Raw genomic sequence first — 20,462 nt, 5'->3', positions numbered from 1 at the left:
AATCCCATTTCATAATACAAAATTTTGAGGGTAATTTTTTTTTTAAGATTTTATTTGACAGAATGAGAGAGATCACACATGTAGGCTAAGAGACAGGCAGAGAGAGAGGACGAGGAAGCAGCTTCCTGCTGAGCAGAGAGCCTGATGCAGGGCTCAATCCCAGGACCCTCAGATCATGACCTGAGCTGAAGGCAGAGGTTTAACCCACTGAGCCACCCAGGCATCCTTGAGGGTAATTTTTTACCCTCATCTCCAAAAGCATAATTTTATAACATTTTACTTAATAATCTGGATCTCAGTTCTTGCCGTTTTATATTTTTTCCATTTGGATGACTACTTTAACATGATTTTATGGACTAAATTTTGCTAAGCAAAGAAAGTACTATTGACATCTACCCAGCCTTCACAGTTTGTGGCCTGCTGCAGTTGGGTCAATGGCACAATGAAGGATAGAAAGAATTATGCAGTTTTCTATACTGCTGGGCTTTGCTGTCCCTCAGTCCATTCGTTCAGCATTCTGAAGATCTATTGCTGTCTGTTGGCAACTTGCTCCCGCCTTGTTCTCATTCTTTCCTTTGACCCTGAGACCATACTATCACTTTAAACATTGTGCCTCCCCCAAGAACCATCTATAAGAGGAAAAGGACTGCCAGAATGGATTCCTCTCCAGCCAGTTTGCTTTATATTGCCATGAGCATTTGATTTTTGTAATAGCTATTTTAATTTTTTCTCAGAAAGGTAAAAGTATTCTTATATTTTTATGCAATACAATCAAAATGTATACTTCTTAAAATCTAGAAAAATTAACTTGCCAGCACACACACACACACACAAAAGGACTTCCTGAGACATCCCCAAATTACATGCTTCCTTTTATTATATTTCTTCATTTTTATATTTTCAGATAAAATATAGCCATATATTGTTAGGAAAGAGTGTTTGTATGGAACACTGAAATAAATGTTCTTTCACTGTAGATACCTTGAGAAGCACTAGTATAAATAACCAAAATCAAGAGACATTACCCAAACTTAAATTAACAGTCTTAAACTTTTTTCCTAATAATTATGTTTCTTAAATCAGAGTTACATTATGAATACACAATCCAATTGAAGAGAGCACAAAGATTTCAATAACCTATCATTTTTCATAATGGATTATCAGTAATATACCATTATCACCATTAATCACCATTATCAGTAATATAATTTCCAAAAGCTATTTTTTAAAATGTCTGTATCTTCTTCTGGTACCTATCCCTAACACCTACTATACTCACAAACTAGCTACTAAATAAAACTTTGTTTATTTAAGGGCACATCAGTCTAGATCGGCCATGATGAATCAAGTCAATCAAATCTTTGCTATCCATCTCAATCACAGAATAACCTCAAGTTTCATCTCTTACTTCTGACCTTTCTCTCCTTTAGGAATGTCAATGAGTTCCACATGAATGGAGCACAGAGGGTTAACCTCCAACTGTCTGCCCAGAACTTTGCATAATACCTGGGACCTAGGAGTTAAATAATTGTTGAAAGTATGGTGAATAAATGCTATCTAGCAATGAAATAACCATAAGTGGAGAAGAAGATCACAAAAGAGGAAAATCTAAGAACTCCACTGTACCAGTTAGTTCTTGCCACAAAAATGAAGCACAACTAGCTCAAAATTTACTGAATTTAAACAACAATTTATATTATTATTATTTATTTTCAGATATCTTTGGAGTGGCATATGGTCAGCTGAAGAGCACTTCAGTCCCATGCCACATGACCCTTGTCTTGGGCATGTTCTTATGGCAATGATAGAGAGACAAGAAAACAGGCCCAAGTCACAAGCACTTTTCAGGCCTTTGATTGTATCACAACTGTTAAAATCTCATTTGCCAAAGCAAGTTGCCTGGTCAATCTCAGAGCCAAGCTGTGGAGACATACTCCTTAACCATAGTGAGACACTGCAAAATTACTGCAAAGAGTATGGATGTATAATGCTACTTCTGGGGAGAGAATGAACAGTTGGAATAATAATCCAGTCTACCACACTGCAGTATGCAGAATAATGACCCTCAGCCCAAGGTGTCTGCATCCTAATCCCAGAACCTGTGAATATGTAATCTTACATGGCATAAGGGACTTTGCAAAGGTGATCAAGGTAAGGATCTTGAAATAGGGAGATTATCCTGGATTACTCATGTGGGCCCAATGTAATCTCAGAAATCCTTGCAAGAGGGAAGCAGGAGGGTCAGAGAAAAAGAGATGTGACAACAGAAGCATAGAGAGATATCAAGATGCTGTGCTTCTGACTTTCAAGATAGAGGAAGGGGTCACCAGCCAAGCAATGCAGGTGGCCTCTAGAAATTAGAGAAAGCAAGAAAAGGATTCTTCCCTGAAGCCTCTGGAAGGACTGAAGCTCTGCTGACAGCTTGGTTCCAGCCACTGAAGGCCATTTCCAACTTCTGACTTCCAGATGATACGTTCGTTTTGCTTTAAGCCCCTAAATTTGTAATCATTTGTTACAGCAGCAATTGGAAACTAATATACACACCTGTAAAATCTACAAATTGAGTAAGAGATTTCTAAATAATAGAACCCACATATGTAATCATACTACCAACTAAATATGATTTTAGTTAATAGGACTATTTGTAGGAAACATATTAATACATATGACATGAGTTTCCTTAATGTAAATAACTATTAAATAGTTTTTCTCGTACTTCAAACACATTTCCTGGCAAAGACTACTGAGACGATCATCTCTAAATTCCACACTGAATAATGAATGTAAGTTAACAGCATTTTATTTATAAAGGCAATAACTATGTTAGTCCAGCCCTGATGAACTGCCCTGAGTTTCTTTCCATCTCCAAATTCATGCCAATTGGCCTTCCAGTCTGTTTTTTAGATCTTATCATCCACTCACTAATAAACTTGTTCCAGGATAGTCTCATATTCATCCCCTGAATGACTCCGAGGTCAGAAGACACCATTTCATTAATTAATCATCTAGAAATCTCTAAAGTTCTTCCTGATTGCCAAAATGACTTCATTTTTTTAATTTATGCTTAGAGTAAAATTCCCATAAGTGGAATTCGAAACATTCCAAGTATAAATATATAATTTTTAAAACTGAATTGCATAGTGTTTGTTTGGGACTTTTAAAATTATGTTGTGGTCCTATAAAAATGCATAAAAACAACCCAGCTGCAGTCTTTGAAAAGGCTTTGCTTTTTTAAGAGTGAATTCTCATTGAAATTTATTTTCAATTGTTTATTTCTGATAGTGAGAGCCTTTGAATGTGTTACCTATGCAGTGCTCATTCTCTTTTAAAAATGCCACTTAAGACTTACAATGTGTGGGTTAAATGAAAACCATCCAGTTTAATCATAGGACCATCTTTTTTTTTTTTTAAGATTTTATTTATTTATTTGTCAGAGACAGAGGGAGAGAGAGCAAGTGAGCACAGGCAGACAGAGAGGCAGGCAGAGGGAGAAGCAGGCTCCCTGCCAAGCAAGGATCCCGATGCAGGACTCGATCCCAGGACCCTGGGATCATGACCTGAGCCGAAGGCAGCTGCTTAACCAACTGAGCCACCCAGGCGTCCCAAGGACCATCTTTTATTATTGGCACTCATGAAGGCTCATCCGTAGGAAAATAACACTGCAATTTTTGAGTACTACAGTTTTTGATGTTTTGGGGATTTGCTGTCCTTATGTGATTGCTTTAAGTGGCAACAAATCAGAAAGCCATCATAAAATTTAGGTGAGTCAGCCATTCCTGCTGCCTGGTTCATCACTGGTATTTGGGAACATGTAAATGAAAGTGTGCTCCCAAAATACATAAAGAATCTTCTGATCAGCTTAAATCAGAAGTACATCTTTTTTTTCTCATTGCTATAACATCTTTTTCCACAAGGGTCAAACATTCCATTTCTTTTTACTGATGCATATAATCCTGAAACACTTCAACAAATAGAAAACATTTACTGTTTCTCTACAAATATTCATTCTAGTTCTATTGCAAATGTTAACTTTTTTTAAGATTTTATTTTTAAGTAACCTGTACACCCAGAGTGGGGCTTGAACCTGTAGCCCCAAGATCCAGAGTCATGTGCTCTATCGACTGAGTCAGCCAGGTGCTCCATATTGTTAACTTCTGTGGCAGTGGGTTCTGTGTAAGTCGCTAAATGCTGATTTGTAAAACAGGAAATCTTGATAAACTTTTGATATAAATTCCAATTATTTCAATAAAGCCCATTAGAAGTAACTTTTTTCCCCATTGGAACTATTCAGTTAATATTGCACTTCTTAGTTTTATATGTGAAATTTGAAGACCTAAGATGAAAACCTGATCTTTTCTGTGTAGTAAAATCATGTATATTGGTTTTGAGGCATTCCTTTATATAGAAAAATACTGTGAAAACTAGCACTGTATATTGGTAGCCATGGTGAGGTATTCTACATGAATAAGGAAACTGAGAAAATAGATTGCCTCTGAAAATTAAACCAGGAAGTCAACACATAAAATGGGTAGGAGCAGATATGCAACCACTTAAAAGAAACAATATCTATCTCCTCAGTCCAAAAGACTTGGCCGTAGCCTGTTTAAATATGGAGACCTGTCTCCATGTTTAAATATGGAGACCTGTCTCCCACTCATACAAGTACAGAAAAGAGAGAACCACAGTGGTAGGCACTGACATTGTTCCCCTAAACACTATGGAGGATAGAGCCTTTGCCAGGAAACTTTCATTTAGTGGGTGAACCGGGCTTGTTTATAAGCAGAGGGGAAAAATCCAGTTGAGAAGACATTTAAAATATTTAAGATACAGGAGAGAGAGGTGATAATCTATAGCATACATTTCCTGAGAAGGCAAGAATGTTGGGACTCAAAGCGCAGGTGGAGAAACTTACCTTGGATAGGAAGGGAGACATCTCTTCTATTGTAACAAGAGGAAAAGAGGCCAGGATGATAAACAGGTGAGTTTGGAGATCCAGTATTAGAAAATTGAGAAACATTCAATCTGGAGACATCCATTTTCTCTGAGAACAAGGCATGACCATCCACTGAGTGTGTGTGTGTGTGTGTGTGTGTGTGTGTGTAGTGAGGCAGGGAAGTGTGTGGTTGGGGTAGGAAAGAGGAGGAATTTCAGGTTTGATTTTTTTTTTAACGTTTAATAAAGATTAAACTTTTAATAAAGATTTAAAAAATTAAAGATTTTTTTAACGTTTAATAAAGATCTTCTTTAGCTACCTTTTGGCTAGTATTCAATTTGACTTTAAAAATCTGGAATGGGAATATTTTTATATCTATATTTAAAAAGTCAATGTGCTCTTATGACATTACACACTGAAATGACTATTCACACATTCCTGAAAACAATCGTGCTAATTTGTATGTATTATGATGTATATATTTATTGTATTTCATTAGGCAATAGTAGAAATCAATGATACAACTGGGAGAAGAACTCTGGCCTCACTTTTCTTTTCTTTTTTCTTTTTTTTTTTTAAAGAGGTTATTTATTTATTTAACAGACAGAAATCACAAGTAGGCAGAGAAGCAGCAGAGAGAGAGAAGGAAGCAGGCTCCCCGCTGAGCAGAGAGCCCTATGTGGGGCTCGATCCCAGGACTCTGGGATCATGACCTGAGCCAAAGGCAGAGGCCTTAACCCACTGAGCCACCCAGGAGCCCTGGCCTCACTTTTCAACTGACTTGTAGAACATGTTTTCCACTGTGATGTCTATTTTTGTTTGTTTTGCTGTTTTATCTATGTTACCCACAACAAGCAAAGACAGTCACGTCATTTTAATTGGATTTTAAGTAGGTACTGGTTTGTTCCCAACAAGGACTCAGTGAACCTAAAAGCTGGTGTATTCAGCAGAGTTAGATTTGACTGGGAATAACAGAAAGCCCCAAGTACAGTGGCTTAATCAGAACAAACGATGATCTCTCCTCTCTCTGTCGTTTGAAAGTCTAGCCAGACTTTCCTGGGTGGTGTGGTGCTCAGGCTGCCGCAGCGTGTGGCCACGCTTATTGGCCACAACTTAGTTACATGGTAACACAAGGCCAAAAGGGTCTGGGAAGTATTTACTTGGGAGTGTAAAGTATTGACATACACACTCCGGTAAAAATTCTGTTGGTCTAGAAGAAGAGGGAAATAGATATTAGGAAGAGACTAGGAATAACAGCAAACATAATCAATGACAGCACGAAGTTCTGAAATCCTGCAGAATGTTTAAAAAAAAAAAAAAAAAACAAACAAGTTTAAGACCATAGCTCTACTTTCTGTTTGTCACAGGCTGCTGGCAACTTTACTCCTCTCTTCTGGGTGAAAGTTCTTGTATGCTACAAAGTCTCAACTCCCTTATTTCTCTGTTTGGGTTTGAGAAAACTTTTCTTCTTAATTCTGGCATTATCTGAATTTGAACAGATTGGCCATCTGCTTCAACCTCCAACCAATGGGAAGGTTAATCTATACCTATTTTATTTCATACATGCCAGAAATGGGTTTGCAGTATATAAAAATTAAATAGTAATTGTTATTAGTATATTCTCATGGGCTCAGCTACAGAATCCACTGCCCTGTTAGCTAAAAGTAAAGCATGATCTGATCAACTAACTTACCAAAGAAAGTGTATTATTGATCATAAGTTTAACTGAAATCGAACATTCACATATTGTTAATACAATCTAACTTTGCATTTTGTATGTCCTGTGCAAAATAAATAAATTAGAGTGTTGGTAAAAATACCTTGTTTTAAAATAGAAAAAAAAGTTATAAAGCTTTTTATATGAAAAATTAATTCAGTGCCCCCCCCACTAATAGAGGATGATTTAAACTTTCAGGAAACACAAAGTGAAAGCAGAATTTTCCAGCATGAAGTATTTTCAGAGAAGAAAATTAAAGCAACGATTTAAAATATTTTATTACTGCCAGATTGCTAAGACTGCTCCTTTCTTAGGTTCGTTTCAATTTTTTTCTTTCTTTTCTTTTTCCCCCTCTTCCCTCAAGATTTTCCAGCACTTCCTATAACAGTAAACTTTAGGAAGGTCCCTTACCACCTTATCCATAAAGATTTGGAAGCAGTTTTTGTTGCAGTTCTTCATGCTGCTCTCCCTGATGTTAATAGTTAGACTACAGTTTGAAGATATTTGAAATGGAAAGAGTATTTCTCAAAAGTGCTTTGAGGCTGGCCAGAAGCATTTTTACTTGATCTACTATGTTCTATGCTCAGAATACAGCACATAGTGGCCTATGATGAAGCTGTCATCATGGCACATTCAGCCATTAATATGACACCATTCACGGGGAGTTAGAGAGAAGGGGGTTGAGGTAAATTGGAAGGGGAGGTGAATCATGAGAGACTATGGACTCTGAAAAGCAATCTGAGGGGTTTGAAGTTGGCAGGGGGGTGGGAGGTCGGGGTACCAGGTGGTGGGTATTATAGAGTGCATGGATTGCATGGAGCACTGGGTGTGGTGAAAAAATAATGATACTGTTATGCTGAAAATAAATAAATGAAAAAAATATATTAAAAAAATATGACGCCATTCTAAAATAAAAATCAGGGGTGCCTGGGTGGCTCAGTCATTGAGCATCTGCCTTCGGTTCAGGTCATGATCCCAGGGTCCTAGAACTGAGTCCCACCTCAGGCTCCCTGCTCTGCGAGGAGCCTGCTTCTCCCTCTCTCACTCCCTCTGCTGTGTTCCCTCTCTCACTGTGTCTCTCTGCGTCAAATAAACTTTAAAAATCTTTAAAAAAATAAAAATTAAAAATAAAATAAAGTAAAATAAAATAAAATAAAAATCATACCTGAACTCTGTAACCAATTGGTCTTCATCACCTCTAAGGAATAAAGACAAACAATAATGATTCACTTCCCTTCAGAGCATTCCTACATTAAAAATGGCACAGTAGTCTTTAAAATATTTAATTAAAAGTGATAATGTAACACCTTCTCATGCAAAAAAAAAAAAAAAAATCAAACGTATATAGTAGGGAAAAAAAAGTAGAAGTATCTTTCTCTTTCCCCAATGTAATTACTCTGAATCTTAATAGGTATTTCCAAAATGCATTCTCAAAGTTTTGTACTTACTTACATTCCACTATTCTTGAAACATGTTTATAAATAAATGCACTTAATAACGTGTTAAAGGCTCAGAGCCTTTCCATATTTATTGGTTATTAATCAAATTTAGTTTTACAGCTTCAGCTGTGAAATCTTATCACAGATAAGATATCCCAATTTTATAAATCAAAAAACAAAAATAAGGAGACTTGAAGTTGCTCAACAGTAACTCCATGCTGTGCTAGGAATTGACCTTTAACTTCCAGCCTATGGTAACATTATCTAACCACTGACCTATACTCTCAGGCTAATTGGGAAAGACAAAAGTAAAGTCCACAGAAAATTCTTTAAAAAGATGTAAATATTGAGACCCTCGTAGGTATTATTATATGTGCTGCCGAAGCAAGCACAGACCCTCGTAGGTATTAAATATCAGTCTACTATTCTGGTCACCTAATTTTTTCTCCAACTTAGAGTAAAAGTCACATTTATGACCAATTTGATATTTCTTCTATATATATGTCAATTGGGACTCATTAGCCAACAGTTATAGAGACAAATACAGGTATCCACTAATAAAAGGACCAGCACACTGCAAACAATGCACACTTACTGTATTTTAGAAATTCTTGGAAATGCTTTATTTTTAGTTTCATATCTCATCACAAAATCTCTGTGGTCCCTGGGTAGCCGTTGTGTCTAGTTGTGTATTATTACTTGAGAGACAAAAAAGCATCTCTGATAGAGAATGGTTCTGACTCTGCTAGGCTTAGTCTTGACCTCAGCTGTGCCAGTCACTCTATAGAGCATCCAGAAAGAAGATGAAGCTTATGTGAGGGTTAAATTTACAGCTCTCCTCTACAAAAAATCTGATGGTCAGAACTGCCGCTCCCAATGTCCCTTACGCTGTCAAAACAAACTGGTGCCCATAGTTCTCACTCAGATGTTTAAAAAAGAAGCTCTTTCCCTGCCACTGTTACCTCTTGGGTTCACACTTGGCCTTCATGTGAGTGACTCAGGATAGCAATTTGTAGTTGCAGGACACCTTTGAATAAGAAAAATGGATGTCCTCTTCTCTGCTGAACCAAATAATAACCCAATTCTAGTAACAGCTTTAGAACTATGTTGTCGAATTCCTATTAAATTTCATTCTCTAGGCCTAACTCTACAGGACTAGAATTATGTTTATTCAACCGATGTTCATAGTTTCCTGGAAGGTTGTCTGTGGATGAGAAGTGAAAATGTTAAGTAAACATCTTAAAGACTAAAAACAAATCTGATTATTTTGGGAATAGTCAGGTAACAAATTCAAATTCAAATTCACTTTGAAACGGAAAGTTTGAGGTCATGTGGGAACAACCTTTATGTCCTATGAATATGTAAGAAGTAAGAGAAAGACTGAATACATAGGCTGAGCTTTCATACCAATTTTGTCTACCCCATGAAATTTCATCTCTCAGCAACAGCTCTGTATTCTCTCATTTTGATACTTCTCAGTCCCTTTTATTAAATCCTAATGGTTTCTGATGGTTTCTGCAGGATTGGATTGGGTTAGATTGGAAGTATCAAATGCAGATTTGGCTTTTCTTTGCTTGATTATGCAGCTGGATGAGAAGTAGCTTTCCTAGTAGACCTGGGAATCGAGTGAGAATAGACTTGTTGTATGAATGAGCAGATGGAAACCTGACCTTGTCTGGATGTGCTGGGGGGAGAGGGTGGGGAAATCAGTGGCCTGATACCTAGCCACCATCTCTGTTTTTAGCTGTAGCCCTGTACTGTATAGTTTTGGAGGGAAACAGAGCAAGTCTGGCATTTCAGCTCTGTCAATTTATGCCAGAACCTGGGGAAGTTAGTTACTCTGAGTACCAGAATACACATCTGAAAGATGAAAATCAGATCATTGCTATAGGAATTAAAGATTACATCTATCTGCCTGGCACACACACAGCAGGCATTCAATAAATAGTCACTAGAGAGGGCACCTGGCTGGCTCAGTGGGAAGGTTATGCAGCTCTTGATGTTGAGATTGTGAGTTCAAGGCCCACACTGGGTATAGAGATTACTTAAATAAATAAATAAAACTTTAAAAAATAGTGTCTATAGAACTAGTCAGAAACCAGTAAACATTGCCAAGCTACCAGCTGAGACATGAGACATTTCTATCACCAGTCTCTCCTATTAAACTCATTCAAATAGTCTAGAATGACAGAAACATGCAGAACTAGTCTAAAGCTCATAAGGAGAAGAAACCAGAAAGCTCATTCATCCTTTCAACAAATATAAACAAAGAGGACACAAAGATGTCAGTCTGTAAGGTAAGTCATGTACACATATCACTATATTGCACCGTAGGACAAAATACGGGCCACAGAGTTAAGCTGCTGTGGACCTTTGAGGAAGGAAATATTTCAGTTGAATTACCATACAATATTATATTGAAAGGTATGTTTAAACAGGGTTCTATAGGCAGAGTGGGTAAATAAGGTATGTTTATGTTATAGTGACTAATTCAATTTGACTAAAGCATGAGTAAATGAAAAGGGAAAGTGTGAGATAAGACAAAAAAGGTAGGTTTGGACCATACCATAGAGGCCAGGCTAAGGAATTGGAGTTTTTTTTTCAACAGAGAGATAATATGATTGATATGATATTAGCTTTATTAGTCGTTGATCTAGAAGCTTTCATAAAGAGTGGACACAAGAAATACCAAATCCAATGAGGAGATTGCACAGTAAGACAGGGGAAGGATTGTGATGGGCTGATTTCAGGTGAGAACAATGGGATTAGAGGGGAAGGATTGGACTCAAGAGTTAGGGGAACTGGCAAATATGCTGTTAGTAAAGAAAGGAGGGTAATGTATTTCTAACTTCTTTTTGTTATCAAAATAAAAACATAGATTGATTCTGTCTTTATTTTAGTTAGAATAATGGACTGTTTTTAGCTTTATGTTAATAAAGTACCTAATAAATGTGAGCTGTTTAACAACCAGTTTTATCATCTGCCAATATTATTGCATTAGGAATTAAAATAAAACTTAACACCTATGAAAAATAAATAAATAAAAATAAAAACTTAACACTATATTTGACTTCTCTGTTTTATTCTTCCTAAGAACACTAATCTTCTCTCATTCTTAGAAGATGGTTCTCAGTCCTGGCTGCTCAGTAGTATCTCCTGGAGAACATTTTAAAAATTCTAACATCTGGGCCCCTGGGTGGCTCAGTAGTTAGGCATCTGCCTTCAGCTCAGGTCATGATTCCAGAGTCCTGGGATTGAATCCCACATTGGGCCGCCTGTCAATGGGAAGCCTGCTTCTCCCTCTCGCATTCCTCCTGCTTGTGTTCCCTCTCTCACTGTGTCTCTCCGTCAAATAAATAAAATCTTTAAAAAAATTTTTTTTTAAATTCTAATATCTGGGCTCCAGCCCTGGACAAATGAATCAGAATCTCTGGAAAGTGGACTTGGGCATCAGTGTTTTAAATTCTAGTCTCCCCAGTGATCCCAGTGTTCAGCCTCAGCTGAGAACTGCTGACCTTGAACAAGATATACTGTAATCTATATAAGCACACTTGCTCACATGCTTTTATCCATTCATTGTCAAACTCACCGAGCATGCTCATGGTGGTTCATTCTTGAGTCTCAACTGAAAGGTGTTTCCCCAGAATTCCTGGATGTTCAGAATTCCTCACTGGTTTCTCCTCACTCTACGCCCCTCCAGTTTGGGAGAATAAATAATCCCAATTGCTACCTGTAAGTACAGATATGAGAAAAATCGGCCTGAAAATAAAGTAGACACCACTGGTAGCAGAGAGCAAAGACAAAAAGAACACAGATCCTTGGTGAATTGAACTACTGTATCAATCAGTCCAGAAGCCCAGTCTACCACAGGACTTCAGGTTTATAAGAACCAAGAAATTTATTTGTCATTTAAGCCTCTTTGATTTGGAGTTTCTATTACCTCCAAAAGAATATCATATTAACAGCCATATTATCAGCCATCTATGTTCTTAAAACAAATGGCTTTAGATCTTTTTGATCCCAGACCAAAATTGGCAAGGTACAAACCTGAAGTGTGACACTTTTTGTAGGATACCCAGCATTAACACTGTTGTCTTAATGACATGAACACTTGGTTTGTAAGTGCTGCACAGCTGTGAAAACCTGGAGTTTGAAATCTGATGAGTTTTCCAGCTGTATCCTGACCATTTAACTGTGCTCTTTTGTTTTGTTTTTAGCAGCATAAATTACATGAAGTTTACTCATAGTATTATTTCTGTGACTTTTCTTTTTTCTTTTTCTTTTTTTAAAGAATTTATTTATTTGAAAGAGAGCACGAGCAGGGAGAAGGGCAGAGGGAGAGGGAGAAGCAGACAGCCTGCTGAGTAGGGATCCTGATGAGGGGCTCAGCCAGGATCATGGGATCATGACCTCATCTGAAGGCAGACACTTATCTGGCTGAGCCACCCACACACCCCTCAGTGAATTTTCAAAAGAAAATAATTCTAAGTTCTAGGCATTGAACATACTCTCGAAATTTAATCACACCCATAATAGTGCCAGAAACTACTATCAAATTTTATGTGTTGAAAAATATACTGAAAATCCATTTCTTCAAAAGATGCTTAAGATACAGAAGAATGGGAAAATAGAACCAACATTTATATTTGCTTATATGTACATCAGAAAACTCTGAAAGGAAGAAGTTATGAACAGCAGATAATTTCAATGGGAGTGGGGGACTGGGCAGATGAGGATATTGGGGGAGACATACTGCTCTATATTTTTTATACTTTGGGTCTTTGAATTAATGTGATTATATTACCTATATGCGATTTTAGTTAAAATATCACTTTAACAAAAATAAATTTTAAAACTCTAAAATATACTTTTTACTAGAAATACACCCACATTAATTGATTACCTTCAAGAACCCACACAAATGAGAACCCTACCATCTCCACTCAATGCCATATTAGACTTTTAGCTATAACAATCCTAAATTAGAGATTTCAAAGTCATTTTGTAGAATGGTCTTCTTAGTGATTCGATTTTATTAGGGCATAAAACATTAAGGTCACAAGTGACCCTGAAACCATACAAAATGGGGCAAAGCAGTCAGAGTAACGGGAGAGAAGACATGGCTAAAGATGAAGAGAAGAGGCTGAGTTGGCATTCCAGCCCAGAATATTTGAAGAATAAGCACAACTCACAAATCTTATATCTAACAACTAGATGTCTTACAAATGGTACATGAGGATTGATTTGTTACAGCTCATTTAAGGTTTTCTGCATCATTGTCCTCCAGCTAGCCCCAGCTGCCATTTCAAACCAGATCTTGTTCTCTACTTTCTCATCTCTAGGGATAGACAAGCAGTTCAACTCTAATAACAAAATAAAAACCCTAATAACAAAAATAATGATGCCAGCTAACAAAACAACCCTAATAACAAAATAGCAACCCTAATAACAAAAATAATGATGCCAGCTAACATTAATCAGTGGTGGGTTATACTTATCTCTTCTCAAGTGTATATCTCAGACTCATGCTGAGCATTTAGGAGACACTCACAGACCCAACCAGATTCATTAGAAAATCAACAACAACAATAAAAAAATCAATAATGAGATCACTAATAAACCTTTCTTTTTTTTTTAATTTTTAAATAGGCTCCACACCCAATGTGAGGCTTGAACTCACAACCCTGAGAGTAAGAGTCACATGCTCTTCCAACTGTGCCAGCCAAACACCCCAGTAAACCTAATTTTTAAAAATTTGCCCTTTGAATAGATCCATAAATTATGGTACACAACACTTTATAATGATATAAAGCTGCTAAAAATAACTGACACCTATATTAAAACATAGAAGAATATGTAACAGGGGTGCCTGGATGGCTCAGTCGGTTAAACGTACAACTCTTGGTTTTGGCTCAGGTCATGATCTCCTTGTCATGAGATCAAGCCCCGTGTGGGGCTCTGCGACTGGCATGGAATCTACCTGATGTTCTTTTCTCCTCTGCTCTTAAGTCCCCTCTCCCTCTCTCAAATAAATAAATAATACCTTTTTAAAAAATGTAACATAAGATTAAATCTTTAAGGAACAGAATGTCAAATGGCATGTAAACACATGAACAGTTACATAAATTACATTAACAATTACATACCAATTTCATAAAAAAACACACGTGTGGATGAGGCACAGAAGATAATACACAAGTGTGAAGATGGTTGTATTAGAGAAGCGGGATTATAAGTGGTCTTTTTTTCCTTTCTCAAAGTTTCTCTTAATCTTGTTGCTACTCCATGTATTATTTTAACCAATGTTAGTCAGCAAATAGAGTCACCTGCATCACAAGATCCAACATATTGGTGAATTTAAAAAGAGAGCAGTTTATTTCTCTCTCCTACAACAGTCCAAATATAAGCCATGCCGTACTGACACGACACTTTGAAGCTATGTGTCTACCTAGATATGCTGTTACCAAGAGGGAGAGAAGAGGATTTGGAAATCAACTAGCCATGTTTTGCCTCACTACTCCCTTCTTTTCCTAAGGTATGGAAATGAGTTTGCAGTTGTTTATGCTTCTAAACGCATATTAAATGCAAATTCTCCATTCATCCCATCTAGTAACAAGTTCCTTAAATCAATGATGCTGTACCTCTTAACCAAGCACCTAGTACTGCTCTTGTCACCAGACTAAGTTTTATGCTTCCCCCGACCCTCACAAGGCTGGCTCCTGCTTCTCATTCAGGTCTCCTTTCATGTGATGCTTCCTCAGAGCTGTCATTCCCAAACCCCCCTACTTTAAAGAAGCCTCTCATTTAGCCATTATGTCTTACCTTGTTGTTGGGTTTTTTTCTTTTTACTTAAAATTTTTTGTCCTTAGGATTTGCCTTCCCACGACGAAACTGGAGTTCCATGAGAGCGGAGACCCTGTTTACCGCAGCCTCCTGTATACAGCATCAGGCACAGTGCCTCACACACAGGAAGAAGACCAAAAAAAATGTTGAGTGAATGTCCAACCCTGCAGTAACTGTAGAGCTGAAGGGTCCCAACAGGGAAATAATAAGAAACACTTGACCATGGGACACCTGCTGGCTCAGTCGGAAGAGCATGGAACTCTTGATCTTGGGGTCAAGAGTTTGAGCCCCACGTTGGGTGTAGAGATTACTCAAATAAGTGAAACTTAAAAAAACAAATACAAAAACAAAAAAAAAGATACTTGACAATGAGTAGTTAAAGTCCTCTGATGTTTTCTCACTGCCCTGAAAAATATCAGGAGAAGAAAAAGATGTTTTGCGAGCTAGTAGGAAAATACCTGATTGTTATCTAAACTTATTTAATCTCACAGGACTGATTCAAGGTGTAGGCAAATGCTTCTCAGTAAGAATGGTGTACCACTCAGCTCCATTAAACCTCCTTGTCCGAACTCCTGACCAACTAACTCAACTTCCTATAACCTTCAGAGTGCAAGGTAACAGCTAGTGGTGTTCACAGAAATCATCCTAACCAGGACAGTAATAATGAATAGCCAAAATAATTATAAGTGAATTATTATTTCCCTTCCTTCCAGTCTGAGGCAAGTACAACACCCACTGAATTCAGCGTACATCTCAGGAAGAATCTGTGGGTGAGGAGAATAAAAGCACTGCTATCCATCTTTCTTTTTTTTTTAAGATTTTACTTATCTATTTGATAGAGAAAATGTGTCACAAACAGGGAGAGTGGGAGAGGAAGAAAGAGACTCCCCCATCGAGAAAGGAGTCAGGCTCGGGGCTGGATCCCAGGACCCTGGGATCATGACCTGAGCCGAAGACAGATGTTTAACCGACTGAGCCACCTAGGTACTGCATTCAAGAGGGTGATTTTGTTCTAAATTCAGTTTGCTGACTTTTCAACCAAATTTAGCATTATATGAATTTTTAATAACAGCTCTTAAAGCATGCCTTATAGATAAGCCAGTAACAAATCCTTCAAATGTGCATAGGAGGTAATTCTAGCAAAGGCAAAGTTAAATAAACACAAAAGTGAAGAGATATTCCTTCTGCTAAATTATCAGTAATCATTCCTTAGATATTAAGATCCTAAGATCATACCTTAAATACCAACACCCCACCAAGCTGTGAGGAGATGTTGAAAGATTATGGAAAGTATCTGGCATAATGTTGCTAATGGAGTTTTGCGCTGAAATCATATAATTCATTACATATTTATGACTTCCAAACATGGCACATAGGAAGCCACTTGAAAATCACATTATTCATATGTTATCACCTCTGAGGCTACACAAAGCTTTAGCTTTCATAGAATCATTGATTTAAGAAATCTTTTCCTGAGAAAATAATTTTTTAAAAAATTTTATTTATTTATTTGACAGAGATCACAAGTAGGCAGAGAGGCAGGCAGAGAGAGGAAGGGAAGCAGGCTCCCCGCTGAGCAGAGAGCCCGATGCGGGGCTCGATCCTAGGACCCTGGAATCATGACCTGAGCCAAAGGCAGAGGCTTTAACCCACTGAGCCACCCAGGTGCCCCGAGAAAATAATTTTTTAATAAGCTTGAAAACAATCACCAATTTCCAAAAGAAAAGTCATTATTTTCCTTATAATCCAGACCTCCTCTTGGGCTCCACATTTGTGAGTGCCACAGTCTTCATAGACACTTGGGGGTGTCCTCTGTCTTCTGAACATTTCCAGTGTCTACAGAGAAGCTCACAGCGCCCTCCTCATTTCCTCTCAACAAGTTAACAACCAATAGCTTCTTCACATTTCCCTCCACCAACAGCAAAATAAATTTGAGTCCCCTTCCCATGACATTCCAGATGCATCCCAATTTGGATTCATTTCACTTTCCAGCATCATCTCTCACTACAAATCCCTTAAGCATACCTGGTCCCTAAAGAAGTCAAAAACATTTATCTCTCTGTGTCATCGTCCATACCATTTATTGAGTCTGAAATGCTGAAATACTGTTCCCTTCCTTCTGTTCCTTCTTCCCATTCATCTTCCAGGGCTCATCTCCATTGCCACTTTCTCCTTCCACCTTGCTCCCATCACATTTTGCTTGTTTATAATAAAATTTAAAATAACATTACTACTACTACTACTACTACTATTACTACTACTACTACTACTATAACTATTATCGAGGCCTTACCATGTGCCAGCCAATTTGCTAAGCAAGCATTAACTCATTCAGTCATCACCATTATTATTCCATCTTATAGAGGCCTCTACAAGAATAATTCTTTTTTTTTCTTTTTAAGATTTACTCATTTAAGCGGAGAATTGAAATCAAGATACGCTGACTACAGAGATGATGTTCTCTTAGAGCGTTCTGCCTGATACTATAATTAGTATTCATGCCTCTGTCTCTCCAGTGATACTGTAAGGTCCTTGAGATGTGGGGTTATGTCTTTGTAGCTCTGTATCCCCACAGTGTCTAGCACTGTGTTTTGTGCATAATAGTTTTCATGCTCAGATACTTCATTGAAGAAACAGAAAAGACGGTGTGGAAGCTTGACAACTCTGTTTTTGTTTTGTTTTGTTTTGTTTTTAAGGGAAGGACTATTTTTATTTATTTATTTACTTACTTACTTACTTACTTACTTATTTGACAGAGAGAGAGTGTGCAGGCAGAGGGAGAGAGAGAAGCAGACTTCCCACTGAATAAGGTGTCCAACTCCGTGCTCGAAACCAGGACCCTGGGACCATGACCTGAACCAAAGGCAGACACTTAACCAACTGAGCCATCCAGGTGCCCCACTGACAGCTCTAAGAAAGAAGAGTTTCCTTACACCACTCCTGTCCTCCCATCCACCTCCCACCTTATTAGTAGAGATTCCCCAAACTGCCCATAATCCAAACAGCAGAAGCCGTAGCTCTCCCCGAGCTCCGACACTCACATTAGCTGAACAGTCCTGAGAAGGGAAGCCATGCAATTAGCACATGATGAGCAGCCCACCAGAGGCTCGACGTCTGAGAGTCAGCTAGAAATATGATAACAGTTCGAGCTAATTTCTTCACAGCTGGCAACAGCTTTGTCCTAGCTGCAAGCATCACTAGCATGATGTTCATTGAACAAAAACAATTGCCCGACGCAGCTCAGAATGTTGAACCAGAAGTCATCTTGACCTGGGAGACTGCTAGGTTAGATTCTAGACCTATCCTTCTCTCCTCCGTCTCCCACCCATACATGTACTCAGTGAGCAATGCAGCAATATTCCTCCGGTGAGTCAGAGGACCCGCGGATCCTGCATGAGGCCTTCGGCAAAGATGCATTAATGTAATCGGGCTGAGATGATAGCACTGACCGAGCTGCAACACTCACTCGCCATACAGACCTTGGTGTCCTGCACAAGTTAGTCGAGTTTTTAAATGTGATTAATGTACTAACATAGTTTACGATGTGAGATCAAAGATGTAGCCCAGGTTAGCCCTGGAAAAAAAAAATGTGAGAGAGGCAGAAATATAATTCTCACCTCTCCTAATAGCATCACCTTCTGCTTGTGGTATGTGCCCCCTTTATTCCCCTAGACTCCATCCCATTTCTAATTGCAACTAATCTCTGCTAAACATTTCACTGGCAATGGGCCAGTGAATACATTACATTGTTAATTTTAATTTTGATCAAAGTAATACATGCACATCATTTAAAAACTAAAACTTGACAAAAAGCCGTCCTCTTGCCCATGCCTTCCCAGCCCCATTCCTGTTTCCCTGTGGTAACTCCTTCCAGCTCTTGTGGTGTTTACATCCATTTGACAAATAATGTGATTATGCTGTTATTTCTTGATTTTTGTATTTTAAACATTATTTGCTTTCTTCTATGGGAGATGAGGAATTACCTTTTTTAACACATCCCCACACACACCCAAAAACATACACATATTTCCCCTTCTCCATCTTCCCAATGTAACTACAGCATAGTTTGAAGCTAAACCCAAAATAGAAGATTACCTTATTATGAATCTATTAGTATTGTTTCCAGCTCAGTCATTCAATATGTTATATTTCTTGTAGAACTTTTTATTTCCTAAAAGTTTATACTTTCCTCTATTTTTTTTTTGTTGTTGTTGTTGCCTGATTTCCTATATACCCATCATCAACTCATTCTCAGACTCTCGAGTAGAACTGAAAAGACCCCTCAATGTGGTCAAACACCTCATGTAATCCTTCAACTTAATTTGTTTCCTGGAGACTTCTCTAACAACTCTGTTCTTCCATTACAATTGGGAAGAATTGTTTTCTAGATTTCTTGATACCTACCACTGTGGGGCTTCCTTCTGCCTCATCTTTGGAATTCCTTTTGCCTCCTTCCTGTGTTAGATTCCTTATCTTTTTTATTTCATGCCTTCCTCTTTCCAATTTTACCTATTCATTTTCATGGAGCATATCCTTCCATATTTTTTTGAGAAAGGATGCAGGAGCATCCTTTTTGTTGAGACCTCACATATCTGAAAACACATTTATCCTTATGTTTAAACAGGTACCAAATTTTTGTTTGGTAAGCATATTCTCTTAGAATTTTTAAAGCATTTCTCCATGGTTTTCTAGTTTTTAATATTTAACAGACAGAGAAACTGAGGGCCAGTGTACTCAGTGACAAAACCAAGTCGCAAGTTCATGTCTCTTTCTCTTTTTTTAAGATTTTATTTTTAGTTAATCTCTACACTCAGTGTGGGGCTTGAACTCAAAACCCTGAGACCAAGAGATGCATGCTCCACTGACTAAGCCAGCCAAGTGCCCCAAGATCACATGTCTTTAATTCAAGGGTGAGGAATATTTTTCCCCCATAAAACCCAGCCTCTATTTACTAAAGTGTGGAGGGATAATAGGGGAACTACTCCTAGCAGTATTTGTAATTAGATAAAGGGCTCATTTGTAGACCTAAAGGTTGAGTCAAAGGATTTAAGTTATAATGGTGAAATAAGCAGTGATACATAGTTGATTTGAGGGACAGGACCACTCAAATCGCAGGGCACAACTTTTATTACTACCCAATTATGTCAAGCTGGTAGTATATCCTAAAGTTTCTTGGGACTCCAGAAATTGATTGCTTTTTTGTTTTGTTTGTTTGTTTGTTTAAGATTTTTTTAAGATTTTATTTATTTGTCAGAGAGAGAGAGAGAGTGTGTGTGTGTGTGAGAGAGAGAGAGAGAGAGCACAGGCAGGGGAGCAGCAGGCAGAGGGAGAAGCAGGCTCCCTGCTGAGCAAGGAGCCCAATGTGGGGCTCAACCCCAGGACCCTGGGATCATGACCTGAGCCAAAGGCAGATGCTTAACCGACTGAGCCACACAGGTGTCCCTTTAAAGATTTTTTTTTTTTTAGTACTCTCTACTCCTAACATGGGGCTCAAACTTACAACCCAAAACCAAGAGTTGCATGCTCCACC

The 20,462-nt window shown here is 38.0% G+C and overlaps 1 long non-coding RNA gene across 1 annotated transcript; it reads right to left on the bottom strand.

Annotated features, from left to right (window-relative positions):
- Positions 1-7,815: 7,815 nt before the first annotated feature.
- On the bottom strand, positions 7,816-15,041 carry LOC132015004 (uncharacterized). The gene is made up of 3 exons (XR_009403519.1): positions 14,912-15,041; positions 11,679-11,819; positions 7,816-7,848 (listed from the first exon to the last, which is right to left on the bottom strand). It is a non-coding gene; the product is annotated as an uncharacterized LOC132015004 (long non-coding RNA).
- Positions 15,042-20,462: the final 5,421 nt, after the last annotated feature.

Source organism: Mustela nigripes, chromosome 4, assembly GCF_022355385.1.
Source record: "Mustela nigripes isolate SB6536 chromosome 4, MUSNIG.SB6536, whole genome shotgun sequence".
In the NCBI taxonomy this organism is placed as follows: domain Eukaryota; kingdom Metazoa; phylum Chordata; class Mammalia; order Carnivora; family Mustelidae; genus Mustela; species Mustela nigripes.
Note: the sequence above shows the minus strand (reverse complement) of the source record. Positions and strands in the feature narration are given on the sequence as shown.